The sequence below is a fragment of the Microtus oregoni genome, unplaced genomic scaffold, assembly GCF_018167655.1.
Source record: "Microtus oregoni isolate MIOR12 unplaced genomic scaffold, Mior012 000001F_ref0000356, whole genome shotgun sequence".
Taxonomy (NCBI): Eukaryota; Metazoa; Chordata; class Mammalia; order Rodentia; family Cricetidae; genus Microtus; species Microtus oregoni.
Window position 1 is genome coordinate 79,771,017 of NW_024543060.1, and position 25,387 is coordinate 79,796,403.

The window sequence follows — 25,387 nt, forward strand, 5'->3', positions numbered from 1 at the left end:
GAGTCCAGTTTGATCACATGCTCCATCAGTCCCAGTCCAGCTGGCCTTGGTGAGTTCCCATTAGATCAGCCCCACCATCACAGTGAGTGGGCGCACCCCTCGCAGTCCTGACTTCCTTGCTCATGTTCTCTCTCCTTCTGCTGCTCATTTGGACCTTGGGAGCTCAGTCCAGTGCTCCAATGTGGGTCTCTGTCTCTATCTCTATCCATTGCCAGATGAAGGTTCTATGGTGATATGCAAGATATTCATCAGTGTGGCTATAGGATAGGGCCAGTTCAGGCGCCCTCTCCTCAGCTGCTCAAGGAACAAGCTGGGGACATCTCCTTGGACACCTGGGAACCCCTCTCAATGGAAGAATGGATAAAGAACGTGTGGAATATATACTCATTAGAGTACTACTCAGTGGTAAAAAAAAAAAAAAAAAAAAAACAATGACATCTTGAATTTTCCATAAAAATGGATGAAAATAGAAAACACTATCCTGAGTGAGGTAACCCAGACCCAAAAAGATGAATATGGTATGTACTCACTCATTAGTGGATTCTAGCCATAAATAAAGGACATTGAGCCTATAATTCATGATCCTAGAGAAGCTAAATAGGAAGGTGAACCCAAAGAAAATCATGTAGTTATTCTCCTGGATATTGGAAGTAGACAAGATTGCCAGGCAAAAATTGAGAGCTTGGGGGTGGGGGTGGGACAGGGGTAAGAGGAGATGGGAAGAGAGAAGTGAGAAGGGGAGGATGGGGAGAGCTTGGGGAAACGGGACAGTTAGGATGGAGGAAGAGTGGTTATGGGAGCAGGGAAGTATATATTTTAATTAAGGGAGCCATTTTTGGGTTGGCAATAATAAATAATTTTTAAAAGAGACCTTAAAATCTTTCTTAAGAGATTTCAAAGTGCTAAAATAATTTTCCATTCTGTTGCATTCTGAGTAGCTTCACTTTATTTATTATTAATGAGCTTGTATATTTTATTAAAGCGGCAGCAGACATTCTCTCATACATCCACCTTGAACCTCTGCTAATATTGCTGAAGTTAAAACAGATAAAAAGAAGGTTTTAGTTTTCTCTGCTTTTTTATTTTCTATTTCTCTACTTTATAAAGCTTAACCAACTAACAAAGAAGCTTCCTAAAGCCGTTCTCAGAAACCAATCTTCTGGGAGTTAAGAGGAAATGGCATCAAGAATCCCAAACTACAGTGGAAAAACAAACACGACTTTCAGCTATCAGTTTTGCAAGTGTCAAAACAAAACCTGTGAAACAGAAGCAAGCCTGTTTCTTGTTTCATATCAGGGGAGCAAAAAGCCTGTAAGAATCAGAAGACTGGGAAGGCCACTACATAAAGAAGACTAGATAAATGGCAATATAAATGTAGATATTAACCTGTAAAGGGACTATATGGTAGGGTCTTACCTCTAATCAAAGAACTATGGCGATTGATGAAAGAAGAGGCATTTTCTGCTCTCAAAGATGAGTCCTCTTGTTTCTAGGATTGATGTGGGATCCACCTCTGAATGCTGTGAATAGCATTGGTTAATAAAGAATCTGCTTTTGGCCTATTGCTGCACAGAATAAAGTAAGGCTGGAATTTCAAGCAGATAGAGGAGGAGGGATTAGGCAAAGTCAAGGAGAAGCCATGTAGCCACAGAAGGATACAGACATCCGATGCCGGACAGAACCTCACCAGTAAGCCACAACCACATGTTATACACAGATTAATAGAAATTAGTTAATTTAAGATATAAGAACTAGTTAGAAATATGAACAAGCTAATAGGCCAAGCAGTGTTTTAATTAATACAGTTTCTGTATGCTTATTTTGGGTCTGGGCAGCCAGGAAATGAATAAGCAACCCCCACCAACATAGGATGCTTAGCGGTCAAATTTTAAACGGCAAATAATTCTATTTCTACTAAAAACATACAAACTTAAAATTTAAAAGATAAAGGAAAACAAGTGGGGGTTATAATGAAGAGAAAGGGAAGCTCTTATATATTCTTGGTACATAAATGTAGATTAACATAAGTGTTATGGAAAATACTAGAGGTATGCTACAACATAAGAAAACTGTCACTATCATTTGATCCATTGAGGCAAACACTGGGCATAGGTTAATCCCAAAAATGGCAGCAGAAAGACTACTAACCCAAACCATCAATGGCCAAATTAATTAAAGCAAGTAATTAACTAAAAGAAGATTTTATTGGTATACACAGGTAGCTTCAACCTAAGGTGTGTTTGAGAGGTCAGCTATGGATGTGAGGAAGACAAGTTGTGAGTTCAGGACCAGGGGCTTTCCAAATGGGGGATTATAGGATCATAGCTTAATAATAAAAGTTTAGTCCCTGCTGAAGCAAAGACATGGGCCTAACAAGGGTGGCCTTGAAATTCTCTTGCCTCTGCCTCCAGAGGGGGAATTTTAAAAACAGAACTCCCCAACAAAGACAACCTTCTTAATGAACATGACCAACATTTATAGAGCTGGCACCTTCAGATGAGAGAACTATATCCAGAAATTTCATGTTTATAATCTCCCCCCTGTTGCGGGAGCTGGGTGGCAGGAATGCAGCCCACAGCTCTGACCCAGGATGGACATAGGCTAGAATCTTCCCGGTAAGCGCGCCTCGGTGCTACACACATTAACAGAAATGGGCCAGGCAGTGTTTAAATGAATACAGTTTGTGTGTTGTTATTTCAGGGTATAAGCTAGCCAGACAGCCAGGAGCCGGGCTGTGGGAAGAGGTCCACAGCTCCTACTACATCTCCCGACACACAACACCTGTCTTCAACCTTAGAAGAGACAAGGGAATGGACCACCAGAAATAAATGAGTTAATCAAAGCAGAGACATGAGTCACATCACACAGATACCAAGGTCAAAGAAAACAGCAGACCTAGGGCCAGACAATGACAGACTCCACTGAGCCTGTGAGAAAAGCCCCCATCCAAAGAAAAATGGAGGTTGAAAAGCACTTCTGGGTATCCAGAATTTATCTGAGGAACCTATGCGAAAAAGGGATTTAGGATTACATTTCTTTTCCACATTTGTTCCCCTCACACGAGCTTCTGGAAGACTGGCCAGTGAACAGCTGAGTGGCAATGATTCGTCTTCATGTGTTCAGAGCTACTGCTTCTATTTGTCTCACACAGTAACTGGAGATTCTGGGCTCTGCGTGAGTCAGATTGGATTGAATTATAGAAAAATAAGGAGCAAATACATGACAGGCTAGAGTGACTGCCAGTATGGAGCATTATCAGGATGTGATAGTTTGGATATGAATGTCCTTCACAGACGCAGGTGTTCGAATACTTGGTCCGCATTTGGTATCATTGACGAATTTTAGAAGTTGTGACCTTGCTGGAGGAAGCATGTCAGTGGGGGGCTGGCTTTGAGCTTTCAAAGCCAAATGCATTCCTAATTCTTCCTCTCTGATTCCTGTTTGCAGTTCAAGATCTATATTCTTGGCTTCTAGCTCTGGCTACCATGCTTTCCTTCCATGACAAGTTCTTACATATCCTTCTGGATCCAGAAGCCAAATAGACCCTTCCTTCTACAAATGACTTTGGCCATGATATTTTATTGTAGTAATAAAAGTGCAATGAATGTTCACAGTGCTATGTTTTAATTTGAGGGTAAATTGAAAATGTCAGTAAGTTCTACAATGCATACAATGAGGTTGGATGATTGCTTGGGACATTAAATAGAGCTTGCAAATTGTACAACATCAGAAGATTATAAATTCTTCTGTGATTGAAAACTTTGCTAAGTGAAAAGTGTTGAGTCTAGAGCAATGGACATCAAGAACCTAGAAAGTCTAGCAAAAAGTCCCTACATGGCCTCAGGGCAAAGAAACAATTACTACCACACAAGTTGTTATTCAATTTTCAGTGGTGCAAATATTTAAATAAAAAATAAGCCTCACAGTCTGCATGTTTTACTTGTCTGATCCTTTCCTAGTCTTTTACAACCTCATAACAGTTTTTATCTATTTAATCATTTTCAGAATTGTATTTAATAGCTCTTTGAAATGTTGTTGATGTGAATCAATATAAATTTAAATGTGATCAACTAAGGAGGTAAAATCCCTGAAGTTAGCAGAAAACTGAGTTTCCTCTCTGTGTGTATGTGTGCATGCATGTGCACACACATACATGTGTGCCACATGCATGCACACACACACACATGTTTGCAGATATATATGGAGAGGGCATGGGAGGACTTAGATGTCCTCCTTATCATTCTTCACCTTAACCCTTGAAATACAGTTTTCTACCTAACTTGAAGCTCACTATTTTAACTAGTCTGACTGGCCACTGAATCTGCTTCTCTCTGCCTTGTAGCAAAGGGGTTATAGGCAGGCCATACCCAGCTTTTACAGGGGTGCTAGGCATTCAAAGTTAATTCTCTATACTTGCACAGTAAAATCTTACCACTATGCTGCCTCCCTAACCCTGAAACTGGGTTTTTATTAGACATCTTTGAAGTGTTTCAAAGCCTTTGATCATGTACAAAGATGCCACAGTTCACTGAATAAGAAAGAAAGCCAGATACCTTTACATATTTGTTTTTGGTTTTGTATTTTTCTTGAGTCATTATTTTATATGAAATAATGTGTTTATTGGCCCTCTCTCACCCAGAAAATTAACAATACAGCAGGTATGGAACTTATGGCTGTTAAGAACAGAAAGTTATATCATGTATAGTTTTTGTTCTCAGGACTTTTAAATTAACATTGTACTTATCATTGAGATGAAAGAGGATTAAGAAATTATGTTGACAAATTCATCTCTTCCGGGAGAGGAGCTGTTTGCCATTATTAGCATTAAAATCAACACATCCTCAACAGTAGTAGTTAACAATTCAGAGAGACCAAGCAAATTATGCCAACAAGCAAAGAGGAAAACATATTCTGAACTCAATAGATAGTATAAAAACAGTATTGTAAATTAGGTGCAAAAACAAAAAGAAATTAAATGAAAATACAAGCAGAAATGGGAGGTCTTTCAAGTTATCAAAGTACCTTCAAAAACCTTGGTGAGATAGGAGGCAGAAAGATTTATGATTCATGGTATTTATCTTTTATAAAGACACTCAGAATGTGCAGTTATGATCGTTATCTTTATGGTTGTTTTATCAATACCCGTTTGGGGTACTTGTCTATAAATACAATGAGTGTATCATCGTTTGTATCACTGCAAGTCCACTGAAAATATCTCGGAATAGGAACTATCCAGACAAAAAGTTTTTCCATTGAGGTTATAACATGGAACAGGCTCTCCTGGGGAGGCCAGCTACACAGTTGTTTTAGATTTTGCCACAGACAAGAAGCATAGTTCAAAGAAGTCAAGAGCATCCACTTTTGAAAGATGTCAAAGGAACAGATTGGATACAGACCACTAGAAGACCTTGTTGCTTTCTGACTCAAACATGCCTTGGAGCACACAAGCATCTCCTGAGGGACTTTCAGGATACAGAACACTGTTGATGACAGAAGGTCACCCTTGATAGTATACCACATGACACAGTAACACCACTTAGCCAGATGGCTTGTCAGAGGGTGAGCAGCCCCGACTGATGTCTATACTTCTATAGATCAGCACATTGAGGTCAAGGTCCACTGCCCTTCACCCTACAAAAACCATTATCTAGTTCACACTTGTTGGGAGATAATTGTATTCTGTCAATTTTAAATGACTTTTTTCCCATTGTGTTTTAGTACTGAGCTTTTATGTGGCATTCCAGAAAGATGTTTCAGAAAACCCAGCAGGGTGTTGTATTACACAGAAAATCATCGTTTAGCTGACATCAGGTTTGGACCCCTGCCATTTGTGTATAACTTCTCATTTGCCCTTTGAATGAACTGTATATAAATAGACTCAAAATAAACTCATTATAGAGTCGGAAGTTGAACATATGTCTAAAATGTCACAGTATTCTTTACAGTAAGATTGTCTATAGATTATCATTTTGATTTTCAAAAATAAAAGCTTTACCTCTGAAGCTAACTTCTAAGGTTTAAAGCACAATTCAACAAAATTATTTGGTTGATATAGAAACACCATTTTCAAAGTCATAATCCTTGCCAGTGTGGTACAGATAGGAATTTTATAGTAATTAAATGACAAAAATATTTGTCATAACTTTCTTAGCACAAAAATTTTTAAGACATCAACAGTTACCTTTGGCTCTACTCGTTCATATTCTAGAATATCAATAACAACGTAAATTAAAGTTTAATTTATTATAGAAGTAAAATGCACTAGGCAAGTTGATGATATGGTATTTCTCTTTTTCAGATTTATTAGGTTTTATTAAAATTATGTATATTTTTATGTTTGTATATAGGTATCACAGAGTGCAGTACCAACAGAATCCAAAAGAGGGAGTTGGGTCTCCCAGAGCTGGGGTTACTGACTGTCTTTCCTTGCCGGTTGTTACAAGTTGAGAATCAAACTCAGATCCTCCAAATCAGCAGTATGTATCACTGCTGAGCTGCTTTTCAGCCTATAGTATTTCCTTTTGACACTGATTGTCGAGAGCCTCTGGAAGAGAGATAATGATGGACACTGGCATTCTAAAGTAGTCTTGATTCTCCCAGCATGTGCCATAGGGACACGCTAGTAAAATAGTTCCATGAGGCCCAGGAAGATCTGTTTCCCATGAGTAGAGAAACATGAGGAAAGTTCATAGCATTGCTGGACACAAAAAGTGCTTCCTAGAAAACTCAGATGAGGATTTATTGGGAAACTACTCTGTGTTAAAAGGAGATTGTACTGGAGAAAAGGGGTGGATTTATAATCAGGTCATGTGAAGACACATAAAGATGCACTGGACAGAATGTCATGGCATGATGGAAAGCTATTGAAGGGTTGCTTCTGCAAGCAAGAGTGTCATGAATTACTAGAAAGAGCCATTTCCAGGCGTGATGGATTCCCCATCTGAACTCCCAGAAGACTCTACCCTCTTCAGCACTTTGATTTGGTACTTCTAGCCTAGAGAAACTGTCAGGCATAATTTTCCATTCTTTTAAAAAAAATGCCAATACTAACACACTAATTTAACATGCTAACCAAGAAATTACTGTTGACTCTGCATGCAGTGTACATACTTACTCTTATTATAAAAACTAAGAAAAGAAAAGGAGAGAATAAAAAAGGAATAGGTAACCCCCCCCCACACACACACACACACTTCTTACTTGTTCCAAACATAACGTAAGAGTTTTCATCTTGAGGAAGTAGTCACGCACTACACTGCACTGGGCTGCACACACGCAGTAGGTCCTCACTTAGCAATCAGCTTGCTCTCCCTGTGCTGATAGTCCATTAGCACTTCCTCAGGAACTCCAGAAACTCAAGAAGTTGAAGTCTCCAGGGAAGCTAATAAGAATTAGAATGGAACTAATGGGTTTTACATTTTATCGTGCTTTCAGTGCTTCACTGGCCATGAAGAGGTTAGACATCTTGAGTCAGAGTTAGGCATATTGAGCTGGGGTTAGAAAATAGGGTTAAACACTTAAGAGAGTGTCAGGATTTCTTTGCCAAGGTCACCATTTCGCAGTTTCACAAACAGCTAAGTGGGGTGCCAAAAGGAGATTGCAATAAAAACCAGGTCAATGGAAACAGAAATAAAGTACTTAAATGATTTTTTTCTTTTTTAAGATACATTAGACACATGTCACCCTTTTCCTTCTGATTCATCCTCTGCTAAAATGTTGACTTCCAAAAACAGATTATTAAACCACAGCGTTTCCAGAATATTTTCACACTGAGTTGCTTTCCTGTGAACACCTTCTCCTCAAATGTTTTCATCAAAGCAAAAGAGAACTTACTGCAGTCTCTATACGTCAATTTACTTACGTTATTAAGTTTCAGTTTTATGAATGCAAACATCTCTGAGGTATGACCACAGTTCCTGGTGGCGTTGAGTTTCATGCCTTTTTCTATCAGTGCTTAGTAGGCAAGGGTTTGGTGAATATTGAGTTGGGCAGATGTAGTGACATTGTGCAGCTCTAAAATATACTCTCGGATATTATATCTAAAGCATTAACATTTACAATGTATCACTGATATTCTAATTCACTTCAACAATAGGGATTACTGCCAAATGCACAATTTTAATACATCCACATGGATCAATCTGAATTCTGAATCCATAGTGATTAATAGTACAGTCCCTTGATAGCTAATGCTTTCTACTTATTTATCTATGAACTGAATATGGCTTTCCGAAAATACTGGTGTTATAACAGGGACTGAAAAATATTCTTGTAAATACTTTGGTTATTATAAAGTCAAACAAATTTGAAAGTCGAGTACCTTACCTGGGAAACAAAGCACTTACTCCTTCTGAAAGAGGGAGACAAAAAAAGTGCCGCCTTTCCAAAAATCATCCTCCTAAGTGGGTGAGGAGTGTGTGAGTGTTTTGTCTGCAGGAACGAATGTGCAACATGCATATGCCTGACTCCTGAGGAAGTCAGAAGAGGCCATTAGATTCCCTGGAACTGAAATTACTTATGATTGTTGTCTTCCATGTGAATGCCAGGACGCCAACAGGGTTCTCTGCAACAGGATCAAGTGGTCTTAAACACCATTTCTCTGACCTTCTTCTTAACTTTTATTTCAGCAAATTGAAGTATATTTCAATATCTACAACATTCTAATTTTGGGGTAAATGTATGAGTACTGTGTGTGTGTGTGTGTGTGTGTGTGTGTGTGTAACAGTGTGTGTCTGTGTGTGAGTGCGTGTATAAAATATCAGTTAAAGAAAAAGAGGCAATTGATTAGGAGAGCACAAATGATAATGGGAGAAAATAAGGAGATAAGGTGAGGGTAAGATGATGCCATTATATTATAATTTCAAAAAATAAAAATTTATTTTTCAAAAATTGCATATTTCTGTTATAGTATATTATATATTATATTACATATATTATAGCTAACTTATCTGATAGTTCGTTTACTGTGTCTCATGCCTGACTCTCATATCATACATCTGTACACTGCCTACTTGATTTTATCCCTTTTTTGTTTCTTTTTAAATTTTTGTTATTTATTTTTTATTTCAACCGCAGTTCTCCCTCCCACTCTTCTTCACCCCTCCCTCCTTCCCCCGCCCCCAGCCTACCCCCATCCACTCCTCCCAGTGGGTAAGAGTTCCCATGGAGAGTCAACAAAGTCTGACACATTACATAAGGGCAGGACTTAGCCCCTCCCAGCATGGCATCCCAACAAAGGGAAAGGGCTCTGACACCCTAGCTCACATACCAGGGATAGTTCCTGGTCCTACTTCCAGGGTCCTTCGGATAGTTCAATCTTCACTGCTGTCTCCCACATAAGGAGGACCTGGTTCAGTCCCATGGAGACAGTTGTCTCTCTAGAGTCTACAAGTTTCCACGAACTTGGTTCAAATGTCTCTGTACATTTCTCCATCATGATCTAGACGCCCCCTGGCTCACATACTCCCTCCTCCCTGTCTTTGATTGGATTCCTGGAGCTAGGCGTGGTGCTTGGTTGTGGATCTCTGCAGCTGGTTCCATGAGTTACTAGAGGAAGGCTTTATGATGATATTTGAGATATTTACAATCTGATTACAGGCAAAGTCCAGTCTAGTCACTCTCTCCACTATTGCTAGGAATTTTAGTTGGGGTCGTCTCTGGATTCTAAGGAATTTCCCTAGCAGCAAGTTTCTCCCTAACCCCATAGTGGCTCTCTCTCTATGGTTAGAGCTAGAAAAAAACATCTTAAGTGAGGTAACCCAGACTCAGAAAGACAAACCCAGTATGTACTCACTCATAAATGGATATTAGGCACAAACAAAGCAAAGGATAACCAGACTACAATCCACAGCTCCAGAGAAGCTAGGTAACAAGGAAGACCCTAAGAGGGAGACATTGATCAGCCTGGGAAAGAGAATTAGATGAGATCTCCAGGGTAAACTGGGGGAGAAAGGGATGGTAAAGGAGAGAGTATGTAAGATGAGAACATGAGGAAATAGGATGGTCGAGGGGGAGAGGGATGGAGTAGGAGAGCAATGAAAGAGAGATCTTGATAGAGAGACACTTTTTTGCTTCTTACATTCACTAATAAGAAAAAGCCCTCAAGATCTATGTGATCAACACTACAGTCTGTGTCTCAAGTGTGATAGCACTGAATGGTACTGATGACAGAACTGTGACAATGGTTATAAATGTCTCAAAAAATAAATAAATAAAATAAAATAAAAAATAAAAAAAGTAAAAATGACTCTTTGGCCTTAACAGAATAATAGAACAAAAGTTAAAGAAATAATTTACAAGATCTTATATAACCCGTAGTGCAGAAGCACCAACCCCACCCCACCCCAAAAAAAAACCCAGCAAGGATAGAAACTATTCTCTACCATTTGGATTCTCAGGAAGAATTTAAAATTCAAGAAACGAAAAAGTAAAATTGATAGCATTTATTAGTAGTCTCTGGAGGTGGCTCTCCAAACTATTTTGTTTGTGCAAGTTATAGCTTAATCAAAGATAACACTTATTAAAATGATTATTTCTTCCCATTCCTCATCTGATAATCTTGCTGAGAACTTATTTCCACACTTTGAAAAATCATAAATAATGAGTTGCTCATGGGAATTTAATGAGCAAGATATGAAAGCTGGAAGAAATTTGTATATGCGTTAGTACATTTCTGACATCAATACTATTGAATTCGTGTTGCCTCTAAGGCACAAATAATAGACCACCTACTATTTAATATGGATTTCAACCTGCAAATATAATTAAGAGAAGAGTGAGAACAAGTGTTGCTTTCCAGATACCTGAGCACAACTAATAATATTAGCAGTAACCAATGTAAAACATGATGTAATCCTTTTTATTACTAACTATTTCATACTACATAATGGCCTTAGGTAGGTATTATTAATGTGATAATATTTGTGATTTAATTATCAATTAAAACCCATATGTGTAGATTTTTCAGTGTATTAAAATTCCAATTCAAACCATTGAATGAACATTGTATTTCATACAGTTTGCCTACTTTTAATCTTCCGTGCAACAATTAAAGATCATAAAATAATAATGTAAAATCTATAATGAGTTATTCCCTTCTGAATTTTGACTAATGTTGGGATAATCATTTTTCTCATTGCCAAACATTTTAAAGGAAGTGAGGTTCCTTGTGCCAACATTGGAAAAGTGCTTTCTGATTTCTTATAAAACTAGCACTTTGGGCAAAACCTCAAAGACAAAGCCATTTAGCTAATTTCTTTAAATAGGCTCTAATATTGCTATTAGGGGAGGCTCTTATTTTTTAATGTGTACTCATTAAGTACCCCTATTATTGTGGCTGGCAGTTGCTTCCACAGGTACAGCTCTAGACACACAAATCTGAATATTTTCATTTAATCCTTGTTACCCATGTGGGGAAAAAGAAAACCAGATGAGACAGGTTCAATTGTAAGTCCAGCACTCCTACAAGGAGGGGGTAGGAAAGAGACAAGACAGTCACTTAAAAGCTTGCAGGTCCCCTGCCTGGAGTACACAGAACAAGAGAAAAGCCACCAAGAGACACTGACTCAACAAGGTGCAAGGCAAGACCCAACTCCCAAAACCTGTCTCCTGTCCTTCTCCACATGTACTGTGGCATTTACATATCCACACTCACACACACACACACACACACACACACACACACACACACACACATACACAAAGAAATGCCCATAGGAAGCACCATTTCTGACCAATTTGGGAAATATTCCAGTGCAGGACACATTTTAAAATGTTCTTGAAGAAAATCACAGAATTGATACTTTTGCTGTTATACAAGGACTAGGATAAAACAGTGGGGATTTTTTTATTTTGGTTTGTTTGTTTTGGGGTAGGGAAACCCTGAAACAAGAAACTAAAAGGTGAAAAAAAAAAGCAACAATTGCAGGACATACTATAAAATGTTAATTGTACTCTGTGATCATTAAATTCAGATTTTTCTTCCCCACAATGTTATTCTTAAACTTCACGCATTTAATTTCTGAATGCTAAAGACATTGTCCCAAATGCCCTTTCTTAGGGGAATCATGTCTTTCCATGTCTGTTAATGAGAAGCATATAGACAGCAACCTTGCATCAACAAGAAAGCACAGGGGAATGGAAGCCTTCCAAATACTAGGACTGCTGAAGGCACCCGGGACAAATCCTACCCATTCCAGTGAGGACAGAGAAAATGAGAAATTGATATAACTTTTTCCACCATCAGTCAAATAATTGGAGTCAGAGCCTGGGGACCAGAATTCAGAAATGATCAGCATATATAGCAAGCAGCATTCTACTCTTAGAATATCAACAATTAAAAAATCCTGAGGCTCCAAAATAAAGGAATGATAAAGCGAGGGGAATGCTAATTACCTTGATTTGAGCAGAACCTCTCTGTAAACACGTGTGGAAAATATCGCTCCGTACTGTAGCAACATGAACAATTAACACATGTTAAACAAAATTAAATCAGTCCTAGTAGCTCAAATTTATTTTCCCAAGTGGACTCACATATTTACTAATAAGAAATGAAAACTTTGAAGAAAAAATATAGTCACTGATATTTGAATAAACATGAGCACAGTGAATATTAAAGATCTGTTATAAGACAGGTTTTCATATTAAGTCTCATACTACTGAGAACTCTATAAACTACAATACTCAGCTGCCAGCAAGATGTGCCCAATTGATGGTGGTGGGTGTAACCAAAAGCTCCCTGACTGATTGGATTTCAGACCTGCTTCACAAAAGGAAACTGGTACCTATTACTGCCAACCTAGTCAAAACCCTATGAACGCTGAGATTTTAGGCCTTAGGAAGCTCCCAACTCAGATTCGTAGCTACATTGACATAGTAGAAAACATTCTTCTAAATATTTATGTTTAAACACACAGAAGAAGGTGAGTCAAAACCTTAATCAGAGAAGCCTCCTTTATTCAGTGAACAGATGTGAGGGCAGAAACAGTGGCTACATAAGATGCTAAGAACTAAGTAGGTGGAGGGTTCACCCCTGAACACGGTGTTTATGCCATCTACTTAAGGCTTAGAAAACATTAAAGGCATGATGGAAAGAATGTAAGATCTGAAAGATAAGGAGCAGGTTACAAAATGCTGATTTCTAAGTTTGGAATGAAAATAAGTACATTTATTGGCACTGGGCTTATTTAAGATGGATCTACCCCAGAGTTAGCTATCAATGGGAAAGAGCTCACAGGACCCTATAACTTACTTCTGAACTATTGACAACTAACAAGATGTAGAAGAGGGAGAGGTATAATATAGAGACTTATATGCAACTGTGAGCCAAAAATTCCAATAGTTTGATAGCCATAGCAATGATAGCAGTTCTAATTACACTCTTTGAAGCACAAACCAAGAATATTGTCATAAATATCAGAAAAATCATGAATATTGGAAAAGATCTTTGTATGGGCAAGTCAGTCATTTCAATTTCTCCCTCCTAAAGTTACCATAACCTTCTCATATAGTTCTACCATCTAGGAACCAAGGGTCCAAAGATAAGACCAATTGAGTGGACATTTCACATCCAAACCCCAGCATTCTAGTAACTTGAAATGCATATGCTCTCTAATTACTAGTTTCACTGTTTATTACAATAACTCTTCTAACGGGTCGTTTTACCTAAGATTTTAAACCCTGTGACAATCGTTTCGTTTACTCCAGAGCCTCAGTAACCACTGTTCAACTCTCTTCTTTCATGGGTTCCATTATTTTTAACCATAGCTCTAAGTAAGAGTATCTAGTGTCTATCTTTCTATACCTAGCTCATTTCATTTGGCATAATGTTCTGCAATAGCAATCCTGTACAGCATAAACAATCACACATGTAATGCACTATTGCCCCAAGTTCTTTGACCAGACCTCAGCATTGCAAAGAGAAACTGTTTAGGACCCAGTCCCAAAGTCTGATACTCACCCATTGGAAAGACAAAAGCAACATTTAAAGAAGAAACTCCATATTGCCTATAGGTTAACAACCCAAAATGGGCCATTGATTTTGTTTTGTCTATAAAGTTTCGTTGGCAGACTTCTCATTGAATGAACTCAAGGACTTTTTGATAGCAAAACTGTAAGAAGATAAGCACATAATCAATGGTTCTAAACACCACATACTACTCTTCCTTGTTTCTGAATCCAGTTCTATATCTAATGGTCACTGTCACATTAATTTTCATGAATCCCTTATCAAACTGCCTCTCTTTAAAAGTATAAAAAATGCATTCTTTAAACTAAATTATGTAAATCTATGATATTAAGGTTGAAGAAATTCAACTTGATCTGACCACAAGCATCTTGAGTTATATATAACCCTGTCCTTGCTCTTTTTTTTTATGAGTCATAAACCATGCTTGCTCCTGAGTAACCCTGTTTAATATTCACAAAATGATTTATATCATGTTGTTAGTTGATAGAATAGTAAACAGAACTAAACAGTAGCCCCTCTATGTTCCATATGTGTGTGACATTCTCTATATTAGTACAAGATGATAAAGACCCTTTTTATCCTGACCACTTAAGAACAGTGGTTCTCAACCTGTGGGTCTCTACCCTTTTGAGGCTTGAACACCCCTTTCACAGGGCTCCATATCAGATATTCTCCATATCAGATATTTCCATGAACATTTAAACCAGTGAAAATAATGTTATGGTTGAGGGTCACCACAGCATGAGGAATTGTATTAAAAAGTCACGGCGTTAAGAAGGTTGAGGAGCACTGCTTTAGAAGAAAGGAAGTGTTCTGAGTTGGTGGTGGTTTCTCTAAAACCTACATAAGAAACTATAGTGGTTGGAAAAATAAAAGAGAAGTTTCTAGACAGCTACACAATTTTTTTTCCTTCTGAGAAAGATAGGAGAAACCAAATTGTTGTTTTCCCAGGTAAAAAAGAAAAGCCATAAGTGGAAAAGCAAGTATTACAGGATAACTAGTCTGCTTTATGTGATTATGTATATCCAAGTGGTTTTCAGGTAGAACCTTCGAAAGCTAATGAATGACACACTTAACATAATTAAGTCATCTAGATTCGGTTTAATACCTGTGGTTCATTGAGCCCAATATCTCAGGCAATTGCGCAGACTGCTACTACATTTCACAGTACCTTATTTCTCAAAGGTGACTGAGAGTTGTCAAAAGTGTTTAAGAGATTTTATTTATATTAGTTAATTAAAGTATTAAAATTTGAAAGGAGCTGTTCTGCCTGCTATCGGGTACAATTCATCGCTCGGATAAGCTCAATACTACAGATAATAAATAGCTTCAATGATGCTGTCACGTGCTCTTCCACATATTTGAAAACACAAGGCATTGCACATGACGTGTAAGGAAGTACTGACCCAGGGAGATAAAACATCCACATAATTCTGTATATAGACACACTAAAAGAGTGTGAACTTGGAAAAATCACTTGAAAGCTCAGACTTTTGGATTTCTTAACCACAAAACATTAAATAAAAGTTGGAGTTTAGATTCCCAGTATGAATATGAGAACCCAATAAAGCACTGATATCAATGATGTTTCTGGAGCGATAGAGTAATATAATGACTGTATTGTGGCTTCTACTCAGTTTCCAATATCTATTTATCAATTTATCATTACTATTGGTCAAATAAACACTCTAGTCTTTTTGTCAGCTTTATTCTTTTGTGTCTCAGGTCTTCAGTTCTTGCTACTGTTCCTTGCTACTAAAATTATCTTTACTGTTGAGATTCTCTAAAGTCAATACCTAATAATTTTCCTCATGACAGAATAAACTGCAAAATGCAAATTGTTGCTATTCTTTCTATTTCTCCTCATCCTTCTCAAGCAATAACCAATAGAATCCTAGAAAAATAATTTTCCCAAATTGAATTTCTAAAGACTTTTAAGTGATTTACACAGTCGGGGGGGAAAAAGCACAGAAAGAATGTAGAATCTAGGAGAATTTTTATTTTTCTCAAAGCAATTATTATTCATTAAAGAAATAAGAGAGTTAAAATCTAGGTGGTAAAAAATCAGGTGGAATGAATGTAAATTGAATAATGTTGTAAACATTCTTGACTACAATAAAGAAACTCTTTATGGAATTATCAAATATAAGCTTGGTGAAGAGAAGCACAACATCTTTGTTTCATATGTGTATGTTTGAGTTAGTACAGCAAGGAAATCAAAATTGGTTCCTGGAAAATTTGCTGCTGCAACTGAAAATGGGCTTGAGCATTAAGTCTAGCAATAAGACCCTCCCGTGAGAACTAGAATATCAACAACAACAAGCATTAAACTGCTAAAGTTCATTTCACAGCATACTGTAGTTGTGATTGAGACTGGGACCATGAGCTCGCAATGGTTTTAAGCAAGGAATCACGTGTGACCAAGGTGAGCATCTGCATCTTGAGCTGCCCAAAACAATTTGGCTTTTCAGAAAGACAATGAAACTGATAGTCATCAAGTTGTATTTTGGGTTTTATGAGTGACTGAATCCTCACAATGTAAGATGATGTTACACTGAGTTACCAGACTAACAATACTGAGAAATTAATAGCAAATAAGAATTATGGGTTGGCATGATGGCTCAGTAGGTAAAGCACTTGATGCCCACCTGAGTTTAATTTCCAGGACCCACATGGTGGATGAAAACTTATTCCAACAAATTTTCCAATGACTCCCACATGTGCGTCATGGCATAGGTAAACAACCACATGCAAGCAATACAGAATTGAATAAAAAATATATATAAGTTCATAAATGTAAAAAGCCATAGTGATAAATCCACTCCAATCTGTTGAAAATGTGAGGCTATTAACATGATGGATGGAATGTTTTGTAACATCTTTTATTTCTTGTAGAACTATTTGTTTAAACTTAACCTCATTAGCATAGAAAATGAAAGCAAAGTTCCTAAAATCATATTACCTTCAATTTGAAACAACAGTTTCCCTGATGTATACTAATAAAGCCTAAAACAATTAATAAAATCATTAAAATTTCCATATATTTAGAGTAGAGCTATTAAAACTGGATCCAGACTGACTTATTGATATCTTACGCTTCTTACATCATCTTTCTTGAGTCCTCTGTTATTGCCCTTATGATTTTCTGCTTAAACAATTGTTAGATTTAGGTCCAATAATTTTTAAAATAATATGTGATATTACAATTTACTAGAAATTCTCTTACAGACAAAATAAGTATTTATAAGTTTGTGAGTTGCAAAAAGAATGTATTGTGTGTAAACAATGTTCAAGCACACATTTCATCAGTTTCACCCCAATATTACAGTTTTGGAAGAGCCCGTTGACAAGAGCACAGACACACACAAAAATTCCATTGAGATGTTTTTTCTTTTTTTCTCGGAAATCTCTTGCAACAGCTAGATTTCCCTGAGAATAGTATAAGTTCTCAGTGATTTCCAATGGTTTGAGGAACAAATTACTTCTACAACTAGAGAGTCAAACAAATGGAATAAGCATCCTTAACACTAGTTCTTTTGAGTAGAAAGAAATAGAATAAGTATTATAATGAAAATGACCTTTAAGGTCCTCTCAGTTCTTTTGCTTATGGTTATATGCAAGCTTGTGCCAAATTCACAGAACACTGGTTGTGGGCTGTCTCTTATTAATTTTAAGAAGCGTACAGAAATAGATGTGAGGAAAAAATTATGTAATCAAATTCAAACCCCTTATAATTTATTGAAGAAAACAAAAATATTCTCACATAAACATTTCTACCATACGAAATCCTCATCACACATGACATATCAATTTGTGAAACCCTGGGGTATTTTGGTATTTGGATAAATAAATAGACAATTATGCATAAGTAGAGTTATTTGCAAAAGGAAATTTGGAAGCCTAGCAAGGAATTATATTGATATGAAATAATGATATACTTTTGAAAGTAACTGATCAGCAAAAAAAGATGGAATCTTGCCTCCATATTTGATGGTACAGCTGGTACAAGATTTCATCTCACACTAGACACAATCATTCCCTAGCCCAATCCTATGAGACTGCTATTCTTAGGCATAATCAGCCAGTGCAAAATTGTGACTCTCTCCTAAGCAGGAAAACATAAAAAGTTGATCCTTGCATTTGTCCCAGATTTTTCTGCTGAAGTTCTTTCTAGCCCATTAAACTCAAGCAGAGCACAGAAGTTCAAATGAGGTGAGAAAACAAATACTGAATGAAGTTTAGTCTCCTTTAATGGCTACACCTCAAGGAGCAGGGTCATGGAGAATATGGGAATGGCAGAGCCGGAAAGAAAGTGTCCTTGTCCTGCTTCCTTCCAGGTCATTGAACTGAAGCAGGGCTAAATAAATACGGAGCACAAATTCACAAGACAGTGCCAGACTCAGGGTGATGACGAAGAGACATCAGAGGTCGGATGATGTTGGGAGGAACTGCAGCTCTGGTCAGAAAATAAAAAAACAAAATAAAATAAAATAAAAAAAACCTGAAGCTAGCTCATGCTAACCACTGGAAGGGCATGTTTGGTCTATTTTTTTTTTTGTTTGTTTCTTTGTTTCATTGGTTTGTCGGTTGGTTTTTGTTCTTGTTTTGTGTTTTTAATTATTTAAAATATAATATAACATGTATCTTTTCCTTTTCATCCCTCTAAACCCTCCCAGAAATACCTCTTTTCTCTTTCAAAATCAGGAATATAAATTCCTAAATATAACCTGCTCAGGGTGTAAAATGTTACTTGCATGTATGTTTACTGGGCTGATCATTTGAATGACAAATTAGTGTGCCCTTCCCTGAAGAAGACTATTTCTGCCTCTCTCACCATTCCTTATCAGCCTATAGATTTGTGCAGAATTGAGACCTCACAGGGTTTCCCCAGTTCACTCTGACATGTACATAATTGTTCTTGTCCAGGTCGTGTTTAGGCACTCATGTCGGTAAGATTTTATGAGTGTCGCTTCTGACATTCCTAGGAGACACAACCCCACACCAAATTCTTTGACACTCTTGCGCTTACATTCTCTGGTGCTCCACTGGAAGGAGATTTAAAAGAAAGGCTAGAACTGTGGTGTAAAAACCACCCATGAGGGGACAATGCAAAATTAAAGTTGCCACAGACTCTACCATTTCACCAACTAGAAGAGCCAAATACAAAATGATAGTCAAAGCTAACTCCTAGCAAGAAAATAAAGATGACAGAAATCTTATCGCTAGTGGAAGAATATAATGGGAAAACCATTTTTAAAAGTCATTTTCTAACAAATAAATGTATACCTGTGGTATGGCTCAGACACCCCACGCCCAAATATTTGTTACACACAAGTCAGACCATATGTTCCCAAAAGCATTTGATGAGAATGTTGCAGTTTTAATCACCATTGCATAAAGTGATGGAAAATGACAAATAATAAGAAAATATACCATTCGATTCATGATGTATTCATTAACTAGAACATAATTATTCAATTTAGAGAGGAATGGCCAACTGACACAGGCAATCTAAATTACTCTAAAAGGAATCTATATAGTGAACAGAGCATCCTGTGTTAGAATACATCCAGAAAGTTCCTGTGCAATAAAATTAATCTAAGTGTTAGAAATCACAAACTGTATCATTTATGGATGGAGGAATTTCCTTAAAAACAAACATAAGAAGAGAACTCTCTGGGGTAATACATGATCTACCTCTTGATGCGATACTTCTGGTTTGATACTTAGCAACTGCATGAAATTGCCAACTGAAGACCCGTTCATCTCAGTGTGGATTAATTTTTGTGTTAATTTAAAAAATGAATATAAAGAAGGGTAGTATAAAAATTCTAAGAAACCAAAAAGGAACTTCATTTGGTTTTTAAAACTGTAATTTCTTTATTTCTATTGAAAGTAAATCAGTAAGAAATTAAAGAAAAGGGATAAGACATAAGGTAATAAAGGTGGAAAAATAGAAAAATGTCCTTAGGAGAAATGTAGAAAACTCAAAAGACAGGAAACCTATCAACATAAAGAAAAAAATATCTAGTTGGGAAGTTAGGAGAAAACAACTGATCCTTCCTTTAAGGAAGAGAAAAGAGAAACCAAATGTCAGAGACTTATCTAGCTAAATGCTGACAGGAGGAGAATCCACCTAGAATTTGCAAAGCTGAAGGGAGACATTCCCCCACAGCAAGTGGCAAACACAGTTCTCACTGAAGCTCTGGAGCAGATTCCAAAGCTAGTAATGGCAGAAGCAGCATTAGCTCAACCAGCTTCTGCACAGGACTTCCTAGTTGAAAACTAAATAGAGAAGTGAAGAAAAGGTTTTTCTAGGGAAAAGTTCTACGTACTAATAATAGGTAAATAACTTTTTACAAGAGGCGATAGCAGCCACCATTTAACAGCAAATGCTAGCATAAATTATGAAATTAAGCCACTAGAGAGTCCACATTGTAGGCAGAGCCTGCTTGTTGACTCCTGGCTGCCCAGAAGTGAATATAATCACATAGAAACTATATTAATTAAATCACTACTTGACTAATCACTTAAACATATTGTTAGATAGGTCTTATATCTTAAATTAACCCATTTCTATTATTTTATATTTTACCGTGAGGTTCATGGCCTACCGGCAAGGTTCCAGCTAACCACTGGCATCTTTCTCCTCTGGCAGCTCCATGGCTTCTCATTGACTCTGCCTATTTTTCTCCAAGCATTCAGTTTAGTTTTCTTACCCAGCTCTACTCTGCCCTATCACAGGCCAAAGCAGCTTCTTTATTCATTAACCAATAAAAGTAGCACATATACAAAAGAACTTCCTACAAAGGAAGGTTTTAGCTTTACACATTTGTGGTGAATTGGGGTGTTAATGATGCAAGCTTTAAATGGATAATGGGAACAAAGGATCTAAGTATGTCAGATAGGATAAAGAAGTACTTAAGGAATCCAATTTTAATTACTACAAATGCATAAATGCACCCACCCACACGTGTGTTTCTCTCAGAGGGAAGAGGCATTTCCCCATTAGATATGTAAGTGATCTCTGCCATTGCCAAAGAATTCCTTCAGTGCAGTGGGCTTTGGCCAAAGTTAATGCCCTACCTCAGGTTTACCCCTTTGCTGCTCATTGGATGAAATTAGCCTGCATTCTATACTTAAAGTAAGAGTGGTTAAAATAGTTTAACCAGTGGCCCCAAATATGAGGAGACAAAGTTAATTCTCGAGAAAGGAACAGCTGAGCCATGTCACATACATTATGATGAAGACCTGGCATTCAGGTTCAGATCACATGCGTTAGATGTTGGGTCTGTCCATTAGTCATTCACTGGAACATTTTAATTTCCCAGTGCTTCAACTTATCTTCTAGAAAGGGAAGAGTAAATAATAACTATTTCATGTAACTGTTATAAGTATTAGAATTAATGTCTGTGAAGCTTTTATGGTGTCGGCAGACCTGGAGAAAGTCTCCTGTATATATATTTGGTAGAGTAGTCTGTTTACTAGCTAGGAGGATCTCTACACAAAAGTGGGCGGGATGCTAAGCACTCTCTTGCAGGTTGTTACCTAAAGACTCTCCATCTTGCTTTCATACTCAAATAAGAGATGTATTACGCGCGCGCACACACACACACACACACACACACACACAGTCCATTGTATGCATTTTTTTTCCCTTTGAGGAGAGCCGCTCATAATTACACTGCCTCGAAGGAGAAGATTTTAAATAACCATTCCAATCCATTATTGTAGAAATGAAGTAATATCAGACACCATTTGTGTTGCTGCAGTTCAATATGGTTATGTCAATTATCTCATTAAACTCCGTCACAACTAAAGGAGACATATACTATCAGTAATGGCACATTTTAGGCAAAAGCATTTTAGACTGAAGGAGCTAAAAAAGGAAATGAATAGAACGCTCAGCAGCAAAAGACGATTATGGGTCTTCTGTCAGGATTACAAGATTGGTCATCAAGAGTGTCAGATGATAACAATTTGGGGGGGGTGAATACACTTAATTGACACATTAAGCCATTTGCTGTTTGCTGTTTTATCTTGCAGTCCCCTGCTGCTCTGGAGAAGATACATGTGATAATGAAAACAGAGAGGACTGTCTTTTCACATAGATCTTAGCAGTAGTATAAGTAGATAGCAGAGTGGGAGTCACATCTACATAAATCCACAACCATCAAGAATACAGAGAAAAATCAGAATCAATTTGCTGGCATGCATAAAATTTCTGTGGCACTTGCTAGGATGGAAGAATAGACTTTATTTTTCAAGATACTCAAATTTGAATGACAGAAATTTAAGTTGATGTGTAATGTGTCCCGAGGACATCTGATCCCTGACGATTTATGACATCCTCATCATTTTCTCATGAGGAACTCATAAGCATACTTACTTTCTGCATTCGTTACTCTACTTGTAGCAAATTATGGAACAAGAAACAGTTCTTGTTTGTTCTGGTTTAAAATTTGCAAGGGTTCGTTCCACCATGGCAGAGAAGGTATATATATGGCAGGAGCAGGAAGCCAGCTAAAGGTTAACTTGTATTCATAGTCAGAAAGTAGAAAGTGGGCAAGAAGTGGGTTGGACTATAAAACATAAAGGCCCACCCACAGAGAACCATTGCTTCCAGACCATGATCTTCCCACGTAGTACCACCAGCTAGGGACCAAGGGTTCTAACAATGAACATGGAGGAGACATTTCAGATTCAAACCAGAGCACTGCCCAAGTGTGCCAGCCATCCCAGACAAAGAATTAAGAAATGTGCTCACAAATAACAGTAAAGCATTTCTCAGCCTCGTGTATACAGCCCAAAAAGCCAGGAGCATTGCTTAATAGGATTATGCCTAATCTGAATGGACACCACTAGAGATAACGCGAAAAACGGAATGGCCTGAAGTGGCAGCGAAATTATTCATCTCCTCCATAGAGGAACTCTTAATCAGAGCCCCTGCAATGCTACAGCAATTTAATAAGTTTAAATTGGTCTCACTCGGGTGGATCCAGATTTCTTTTACAGATGTTATCCCACCCAAATCTCTTATATAGGTTCATCAGAAAGGGAATCATGCCTAAGCAATCCATGGAAATTTAGGAAGGAATTTGCTTTAAAGCTGGATTATAGAAAAAGGGACAAGTCTCATAAATGCTTTTTTTATATAAAAAAAAAGTCTGCAAGCGTGCTGATTTTAGGTAGAATATAAATGTCTGTAATACTAAAGCTTACTGATATATTCTTGTGTTCCATTTTATTAAATCTTTCCCGGAGATTTTAATATAACTATGTTACATTTGAACACTTGAGCCAAGAAATGTGAAAATCAATACATCCAAAGTTCAGAGCTTCAAATGAATTCAGCAGCAGCAGAGACTTCCGTAAGAGGTACAGAGTATAAATGGTCATGTGTAAGATTGGTCACAGTACACAGAAAAGGAAGAGGTGTTTTTCTTGAGGGGTCAAAGGGGCTGCACAAGCAATCTCTGCTCTTAAGCTTCAGAACAAAAACAATTCGCATCTCTACTCCTGAACTGAAATGGGATTTTAAGTACCTATCACCATGTATAAAAGAGCTCATCTCGTTTCCACAAGGAGAGCACCAAACAGGGCAACAATTAGCTGATTAATTATTCATCAGCACTACTGATGTTCTCACAAAGGATGAAAAAGAGAGAGCAATCGCTCACATTCTCTCACTTTCACAAGGGCGTTTGCTAAGTGCCTGTTAAGTGGATGTAACCAATCATGGTACATCAGTACAAACTGGCCATAAATGTATCAAAATTCGGATCACCACTCCAGCAAACTCATAAAACCCAGCAGGTGGTCTGAAAAACATTTCCTAACAGCTAATCTAGGAAGTAACCTCCATCACTGGCTGAATACCGTCAAGCAGAACCATAATTACGTGCAGGTGTGGATGACTGTGCTCAAATTCCAAATGGCCATATCCGAAGGCATTAAGCATATATAATTTCGAAGCTGAGGATAGAAAGGAAACTAAAGCTTAGTGAACCAATGCTCTAGGACAAACTGAATTACCCCAAATCATAAACAACCACAGTGGTTGGCGTACTGATCTAGTTCAATTTGACACCCAAGCTGTGTTTGTCGCACTCCTGAGAGTCCATTGAATCTACTTTGTAATATGTCTCCTCTCAGAGATTGTCTAGCCACTCTTTTCTGATTGCTTTGCTCAAAGTCTTTTTGCCTTTTTAACCCAAGAAATGCATCATGTGATCTATTTTTCAAAGTAGACTGATGGGCCATACTTAATGGTTCACGCCTTTAATCCCAGCACTCGAACACAAGGATAGGCAGATTTCTGTGAGTTCAAGCCCAGTCTACACGGCAAGTTCAAAGCCAACCAGTGCTACCTAGTGACATCAAGCTTCAAAAATAATGCATGTGCATTCTAAGTTTATTAGTGGGATTTATTGATTTGCAAAAGTCTATTATCTACCTATTTTTCTGAAAAGTCACCCCAAATCAATGACTTGAGATAAATGCACATATGTTTTCTCCACAAATATCATGAGTAGCACTTGTGACCCTGAATTACCAAGTGTGAAGACGGTAATAGTATATGAAAATGTCAGAATTATGTGAAATAGATTAGAAAGAAGTAATCTTCAATGATGGAGGAATAGGTGTTATAAGAAAAAGCATTTGGTGTTTGGGGTAGAAATAGCCGTAAAACTTCCCTGGAAAAGTTTGTTAGATTTATTAATGGAGTGTCAATATAAAAATGCTCCTGGGGATATAGTGAGGTGAGGTGGTAACGGATTTGGGAACCATCAGCATACATATGTAAGAGTTGAAGCAGTATGAGCGGAATATCTGGAAGTGGAAAACAGATAGGACAAATAAGCATTCAAGAAATAAAACTCATTATAAAATACTTAAAACAATCATGTTAATAATGAAAGTTTGTATTAAGACTATTCCCCAGGGGGAAAAAAAGCACTTCAAATTCACACGTTCTTCCTTCCAACACAGACACATTTTGTAATAGCACTGGTGGCAATACTCTTAAAAAGAAAAATGAAACGCACATTGCAAGTTTTTGTTGCTAGTATTATTATTATTGAGTTATTATTACAACATAGAAAATCATATCTCCAAGGATCTCTTGAGATATACTTCACTATAGATGAGACAAAGCAGTCAAATGACCTGGTAGAAACATAAATAAATGATCAGGCATGTACATAGCTGAGTGACACATAGAAATGAAGGAGAAGAATGAGATGCGTCTGTCCCCAAATCCTCCAGTGCAAAGTCGCAGTCCCTCCGTATTAGTTACTTTGATGTTATTAAGATAAATGACAATGACCACCAAGGCCAGGATGCACAGCCGCAAGCAGCAGTCATGACGGCAGCCACAGGAAGTTGAGACATCGCATCCCCAGGTGCAACAATGAAACA